The sequence below is a fragment of the Balaenoptera musculus genome, chromosome 6 (genome assembly GCF_009873245.2).
Source record: "Balaenoptera musculus isolate JJ_BM4_2016_0621 chromosome 6, mBalMus1.pri.v3, whole genome shotgun sequence".
NCBI lineage: Eukaryota > Metazoa > Chordata > Mammalia > Artiodactyla > Balaenopteridae > Balaenoptera > Balaenoptera musculus.
In genome coordinates, this window is record NC_045790.1 from 6167508 (window position 1) to 6176307 (window position 8800).

Sequence of the window (8800 nt, forward strand, 5' to 3'; positions counted from 1 at the left end):
AAGTTGCCCTGCAGGTTTTCATGAAAAAGAAACATGACAGTTTAAAGAGATAATACCTGTTTGATGAAACTGGTCATTTTGAAACCATATCTCTCATTGGCCATCCTGTTTCAGCTGTTATCATGTTAAATAATCTTGCATGTCCATGTGAGAGTCTTGGGAAGAAAAATACAATTCCAAGTAAAATAGAGAGTGCTCATCATTAGTTCTGTAAGGAAGTTAAAGTGACTACTTTAAAGGATTGAAATACATAATGTAGAAGAAAAGATCTGACTTTGAAACTTTAGTGTAATGAATAACAGAGTGTATAGCATCAGATAGAAATATTAACCCAGAAAAATGGCATATAAGTTTTGTTATGCACTAAATCTATTTATTGAGTAATCTAGAGCTATACACCGGTTGACTCACATACACACTGAATGAGGTGATTTAGGAATAAGGTGAATCATCATTTTTAGTTTGGGAAAAACCTTTTTCCAATGGAGGCAGGTATTTTCAGAATTCATTGAAGTATATTATAGTTCTGCTATTACTGGGTGATCAAGTGCAAGTAGGCACAATATGATGTTTCGATAGCTGCTCAAAGTTAACAGTGACTCCTTTGTGATCAGCTAAGGTTATTTTTAGACCTAATTCTAGATAACTCAGAGAAGTGCAATTCTGTATTCCACATGGCAATGGCAGCAAAATTTGTCTTCGAAGACGTTGCAGGCCATTATGCAGGATTCCTTGTAAACCCCTTTCCCCATTTAAAAACCACTGAGAACACAACCTCAAAGCAAAGGGAGGTCCATGGTATTTTCATTAGGAAGATCACACCTTATTCTTTTAGGAATTCTCTGTCTCTTGGTATAACTTGCTTGCCTACTAGTTTGTGGAGGGAAACATCTTCCAATCCTGAAGAAGCTTGAAGCTCCGGTGTAATTAACCACCTCCATCTCATACACTGGCTTCTGTCCTTACTGAAACCACCCTACGTGTGAGCTTTTGGAACATTCCTGGGAGAACTCTGTATTTATTTAACTTGAAGGCAAAACAGCAACATGCTAAATAATGTGGTTAAAGTTGTTAAAAGCCAAAATAAACACTTATAATTATCTCAAGAAAAACGGTGTCAGGCCAATGCAGTCTCTATAAAGTGGACTCCGCTTGCGTCTTTCAGGCCCTGCTGCACAATAGATCATAGTTAAAGGTCTGTTAACAGACCTCTGACGGCTGAGCGGGGTAGCTTGTGGTTTCCTTCGAAGCCTATTGGCATAATGTGAATTTATGTGTGAGGTGCAAATTGGCAGTTGCCATCTATTGGTGCTTTTGGCAGAACAGAAATCATACCGTAGGGCTACCAGCAGGAAGTGCATTGCTTTGAAATTACCCAGCAGGGTTTCTACTTGCTGCTCTTGCTGCTTCTGAGACAGAGGGCTTCCATCGTCTGGCCATGATTAAAATCAAAGTGGAGGCTTCTTTGCTGGGTGCCAGTAAACTTAGGTGAAAAACAGAAACAATCTGGAGTTTAATTATTTTAAAATGCAATGTAGTCAAGAAACAAAGATGAAAGCATTTTTGACTAATCTACCCCAATTATTTCACATAAACGGATTTGCTAAAAAAGAGACCCATAGAGAGAGAGATTGCCTTTACCAGAGACTTCATAACCTAACTCATAGCCATAAAATACATCTATGCCACGTATGCCGTCTCATGAAACTCATAGAGAAAAGTGTCCAAACATTATACTTTGGGGTGAATAGAGAAAACCAGATGTGCCTTTACCTTATTCCCAACTCAAGATGCTACATTTATATGAAATAAGCATGGAATAAAATGTATTGGCTAATTACTTACTACCTTAAAATAATCCATCTGAGGGAGTATCTCTGTGCTATAATTAAGATGGGTGTAATTCCATAGTAGGCTGGACAGATAATTCCCATTACGCCTGTAGTTCCCAAAGCTGGCAGGTTCTGGATTTCTTCTTTTCAGCTTCTCTTTTTTTCCCACGAAGAGTACAAAAGCACTAGTCATGAGTTCAGAGTTTGCTGTCTCTAATAATCCACTGGGAGAACATTTAACTCAATTTTGAACAATAAAGAGGGAATGCAAACTTGCTATTACATTGAATCGACCAGCTCTCAAAAAGAAATAGTGGTTGGAATCAAGGGTTAATGTGTAGGTTCTTTGCAGAATACCCACGCATAAGTACTGGGAGTTCATGCTTTCAGTTAACAAATATTTACTGAGTACCTGCTATGTGGTAGACACTCTGATTGGGACTGGGAACAAGCCTGAAGCTAGAGAATTAAGTAGTTATTTACATCTGTCACTCTGGAGACGGAGTGCCAAGCAAAGGAAGTATAGTGTGCCAAGGAGTACACAGTGGGGACACCTACCCTGCAGCTGGGACTCTACCACAAGGAGAGGCGTGGAGGTTACATTTCTGCCACAAACGTCACATACTTTAGAAAGACATATAAGAAGAGGAAAAACATCATTTCGATTGCAAGGTTAGAAACGGCTTTAGAAAAATGGGACATGCAGGTCTGTTCTCTTCCTTTAAAAGTTTTCTTCAGCGAACTCCACTCTATCATGATACTTCAAATCATCTGGCCACAACGGAGAGCAGGTGTGTAGAACCTCTCCAAATCCTACAGCCCAAATGCCGAAGGCCTGTATCTTATCTGATGACATTGCTCAAGGTCAAGGCTCTTGAGCTACCACACCTGCTGAGGCAGGGGGGGAAATCCAGATTTTAAACCTTCTTCCACTTTAATTACAGTATAAGAAAGAGAGAAATCATAATAGCATAGTTATGTTAAAGGGCATTTATGAGGGGGGAGGGATAAATTAGGAATTTGAGAATAACATATACACACTACTATATATAAAATAGATAACCAACCAGGACCTACTATATAGCACAGGGAACTCTACTCAATATCTTGTAATAACCTATATGGGAAAAGAATTTGAAAAAGAATAGATACACATATATGTATAACTGAATCACTTTGCTGTACACCTGAAACTAACATGACATTGTGAAGCAACTATACTTCAATAAAAAATAAATAAATTTTTGAAAAGTCATTTTACTAATATGAAAAAAAGAGCATTTATGCGTATATTTTGCACCTATCTAAATTTAGAACCTGGCAGTTATAACTTGGTTTCGTTTGACAGATAGGAGCACAGAAGACTCAGGCTGCCTCTGGGTTTGAGAAATTAACACAGAATTTGATGGCTTTACATGAAAATCTGCTTACAAAAACTAGCTCCCACTGGTGGAAGTATCTTTCTGTTAAGTACGCGAAGTTGCTGGAAGCTTTTGTCTCTCTCAAATGCTCCTCCTGATCAGATTTTCATTCTGTTCCCAAACCAACCTTTAATTCAATAAGCATAGTCCTTTCATTCAGGAAGAATTTCCATGACATTGTGTTGAATCAAATGTACACGTTCAGTATCCATCCCAGCAGCACCACCTATTGTTATGTTGTAGCCCTTGTACTAAACTTCCCAAGCATCTACTTTGTTTATTCCTCTAGTATTTCTGTTTGGCATCCAATATACTACACATTTTGCAGGTTGTAAGGGTTAAGCATGAGGATTGTGGTGACGTTTCTAAAGTTATAAATCGGTTCTGTACAGAAAATACATTTTGTAGTACTTCAGACTTTCATTTTAATTGGTGAAAAGAAACTGAATGGAGAGGCTATATGCTTATAAAAATATTTATGGATAGTAGAATAAGGTTTGGTAAATCAGATCCAATTTGTATCTGTATGTTTTGAAAGTTACTACTATCATATATTATTTATCAAATATAAGTGACCGTTTTTCCCAAAGGGGTTTAAAAGCACTTGTAAAAAACAAATATTATTATTTGCATTTACAGGTCAAAACAAACTCAGGAAGCAGCAAATGGGCTGCTATGGAATTTTGCAGCATTCTTCCCAGAAGAGACAGAGGTAGGATTGGAAATTTTACGTAGTCTTTATTTGATATTTATATATACATATATGAATGTGAGTCATAAACTATGTTTGCTGTAAGCCGTGTTGATTCAAACCGTGTAAACCATGAAAAGGATGTTAGGAAGAAAACAATAGGTAACATAGAGAGTACTTTCCTACACACTGTATCATTTAATCTTCCCCACAACTCCCTGGGGTGAGTGAGGTGGCCTTGAGTCCTTGCCCTCTTCTTCTCCTGCTATCTCCACTCTTTTCGAAATTTCATCCACTCTATAGATTCAATTACCATCTCTACGTCGATGGTTTCAAAATTTCTATTTATGTCCCTTACATTTCTCCCAACCTCTCGGGAAAAAAAAGGTCTATATTTGGAAGTTCCACAAATATCTAAAACTCACCGTAGACTTATCATCCTTCTTGCCAGATCTCCTCATCTTCCTTATTCTCCGTCCCAGTTAACGCCCGACCACCTGTCTCGTCCTCCAGCCGGAACCTGGAAGTTATCTTAGGCCCCTCCTTCCTGTTCATCCCCTTCACTCAATTAGTCATGACAATGACATCTCCTCAATATCTCTGAATTCTCCCATCTTTAGTTCAGGCCTTATCATTTCTCACCTGGTTCATTACAATAACTCTTCTGCTTCAAATTGGATTTTCTCTGCTTGCAGAGAAATGGTTCTAAAACTCAGGACTCAATGAATGGTTTCTCATTGCTTTTAGGATGAAGTCCAAATTTTTACACAAATAATATGATGCCATTTAAAAAACAGGACCCATGACTAAGTTTCCAGTTTTTTATCCTACTGTTGAATGATGAGACGTTCAACCACATGAGATCTTTAGCAATCACAAGGGACCTGCCCTAGGGGTGCCTCCCTATTTGGAAATCCAGTAATAGAATTCATCATATTATTAGAACTAAGGATCAAAATCATATGATCATCTACAGCGATGCTTAAATGACATTTGAAAAATTCAACACCCATTCAGGTTAAAAAGTAATAAATTAGAAATTGACAGCTGCTCTAATATGATAATGTATATAATACTCATCTTAACTAATGAAGTGACCATCTTACCTAATGAAGAACATAATTGGAGGAATTCTTACTAAAGTCAAGACGAAGAAAAGACACTGAGTATCTCTACTACTATTTAACTTTGGGAGTATCAGCCAGTGTCATGAGATATGAGAAACTGGAGGCATTAAGAGTTGGAAACAAAGAGGTTAAGCCATCTCTATTGCTATTTGATTCCAAATTGGAAATAAATAAGGTGCAGAACAGCATGTAGAGTGACTATCCTTTGTTTAAGAAAGGCTGAGGGGGTGATAAGACTATATACATGTATCTTTTCAAATTAGTGTTTTGAACATTGCATCCTTTAAGCCAACAAATATTTTTTAAAGGTTTTTAATTCAATGCAGAATAAGAGATTAGGTAATACTATAATTGTAATCTGGAGTATTATTTGATGTACTAGTTTAGCATCACATAAAACCATCTTCAAGAGCTGTATTTCATTACTTATTTAATTCTACTTATGCCAGGAATCTTTCAAGAAAATGCCCTATCTGGAAATTTTCATGGCTGAGGATTTTTGATAAGATTCTAAAAATTCAACATTCAGTCATTGAGCGTTTGGCCACAACATGGAATAAGTATGCCTCTAATTTTCAGAAATAAAGGAAAACTCAAACTTAAAAAAGACTACATACCATTTTCTCATATTTTCAAAAGAAGTAATACAAGAATAAACTCAAAGTCAATAAAAGTGGTTACCCATAGAGTGAGGGAAAGGAATAGGGTGGAGGCAACTTTGGAGCTATATAAATATTTTACATAATTGAAAAATCAAAATGAATTCATGAAGGAAAAAGAACCTGTTGTCTTGAAGAAAGGGTGCTGTAGAGTGGAGACCGTTCTGAGGGGCGTGCAGTCCTGGCTGGGCTGTACCTCTGCGGGTGCAACGAGGCTGGTTCTGGGAGTTCTGGGGAAAGGCTGGAACCAGGTGCCAGCGTGGAGGTGGGTGTCCTGAGGCCACAGAGGGCAGACAGGATGTTTGCTTTTTTACTTTAAATATTTATTTATTTATTTCCGTGTTTATTTATTTATTTGGCTGCAACAGGTCTTCAGTTGTGGCACGCGAGATCTTTGTTGTGGCATGCGGGATCTTCTGTTGTGGCTCGTGGGCTTTTCTCTAGTTGTGGCATGCGGGATCCAGAGCACACGGGCTCAGCAGTTGCGGCACATGGGCTTAGTTGCCCTGCAGCGTGTGGGATCTTAGTTCCCTGACCAGGGATTGAACCCGAGTCCCCTGCCTTGGAAGTGGGATTCTTAAGCACTGGGCCACCAAGGAAGTCCCAGGGAGACAGGGTGTAAACAGAAACAACTCTCTCCTCTGTTCTCTCTCTCCCTCTCTGTCCTTGTCTCTCTCCCTATTGGCAGAGCCTTAAGAAGCCTATGGCAAAGTAGAAATTTAATCTGCAGGGTCCCAGACTCAGCATCACAAAGCAGAGGGAGGTTTTGGGGGTGAGGACAATACCTTAGTAGTTGATATTGCTGGGAAAATTGGGACCAAGAGTTTCCTTAGCATGGGGAGAATTTACAAGGGCCCAAATGACCCTGTAATACAAGGTCGTCTGCATACCAACAGGGGCTGACACATTAGGCAAAAATTGATTTCAAATAAGATATTGCAGGTGAAATGGTTGAGAATTAGAAAGTGCCCAGCAAATACACAAGATTAGTGTGTTATTGTTGGTGTGATAATTTCATTCTTAACTGTCATGGGTGTTAATAAAACAAAGTGTATAAAGTCCAAGGTAATCACAAGATAAATTGTGAAAGATGTCTAGCAGCTTTAGAAACAGAAATAATCATTTGTTATTACTTGTCTCTAATTGAGCTGATTTTATTTTACTTTGGAAGTTAGGTGAGTTGCAAGCTTTCCAACGGACACCCATTGTAATTAGCTTTTCTGTAATAACTTACACAGAGTTTTGTGGATCCTTACAAAAATCTGAATCAAATTTTTTTCTAGTGATGTGTCTATATGTTATACACTGACTACATAAGGGCACTGAATTACTGTACTATAATTACATGGATGATCATATTAATGTGTATCTCTGTAGTGCAACAATTTTTGTGTTTGTTCATTCATCAAGGATAACCATGACTAATGCAATTATAGCTTCGTTTTAAACTCATTATTCATGGTCATCAGTTAAGAGATAAGAATGGAATTATGTTGATAAGTTTATAAACTAATGGCTGGAGGCCAATCAGATTGCTTCATGCTCTTAAATTATTTTATGATGATGTTACTTATGGTAACATGTGGATTTGAAGCAAAGCTTTTGGGATTTGAGCAACACTTAAAGAGCTGTAAGTCATTTTTCATTTTTGTTCTCTCATATAGATACAGAAAAGGTACATTAAAATTATTTCGTGAGTTTAATTAACACCATTATAGATACTGCAAATACTTGTAAACTGAGAATAATCTGCAAAAAGAAGAAAATAATTCTGATGCTTTGTGCAAAAAATAGCATAACAAAATATAGCAAAGAAGTATGTGATAATTGGTAAGTCAGAACATTAGGAAAAGATTTTGGGAAACATTTATTTGTTTGGAGAACCAAAATAGTTGTAACTGGGCCAGATGACGTACTTAGTTTCTAAGAGAAACATAAACTTATGCGGAATAAAAAGTTGCAAGTGGTCAATAGAATTTAAAAAGTACTGAAATCATCCAAGAACAAGGTAGGCCTTGGTATAGGACAACAGTCTCTAATTCAGGTGTTACTGATTTGCAAAGGAATGGATCATTTCTAATTGGAAACTAAAATCAATTGAACATTAAAATAATTTTAATCAAAAACTCATCACGTGTCTGTATCATTGTTTTTCTACCTGTAGAATATAGTTACAAGCCACAACTTTTCCAACTTAGTAAATATTTATTGAGCATCTATTTAATGTGCAAGATCGTTAGGCATCCCAGTAGGGGCGAAAGGTAGAAAGATATTGTTAAGGAGTTTGTAATCTGGCAATGTGAGTAAGAGAAAAGTGTACACATTTTGAGAGCAAAGGGTAAAGTGCAAATGCTGTAAGAACGATACAAACACAATGTGTGGAAGGTTGGTGGAAGGAAAGAGCATCTCCAGTTGGAAAGATGAGAAAAAGCTTAATGAAGGAGAGAATATGTGAGATGAACCATGAAGAATAAAAAGAACTTCCACTGGTTGATAACAGAGATATGTAAAAAAACACAAGCAGTGTTGATTTTGTGCTAGGTACTGTCTTAAGCATTTCATATGTTACCGTGTCATTTAATCCTCAAACAACCACAGGAATGGTGCTCCTGTGACCACTATTCCCAAATAAGGAAGCTTAGAGTGGTTAGTGGGTCTCATGGTATGTGGGGATCCAGAGTTTGGACTTGGATTCATCTAGCTCCAGAACCCAAACCTTAGTCACTATGTTATACTGCCTTGTAATGAGGAGTTGTCTATGAAGGTGAAAACTGAAAAACCTACAGCTCCATAACATTCGTGTTTTAGTAAAATGATGCTTGAGAAGTTGACGTTGACCAGTAAGAATGTGACAAAAATGTATGTTATCATATTCAGTTGAGAAAGTAAATACAAAACTGTGCATGTGCTTTGTTTATAACAATGCCAGCATATAGGAGACTCAGTAAATGATTGTTGAGTGTATTAATGAATAATGTAGAAAATGTGCATGCACATGGGCAAAGATCGAGAGAGCAATACATAAAATGATTAGTTGTAACAGGATTCTGGCCTTTTCCTCTTTCAAAGT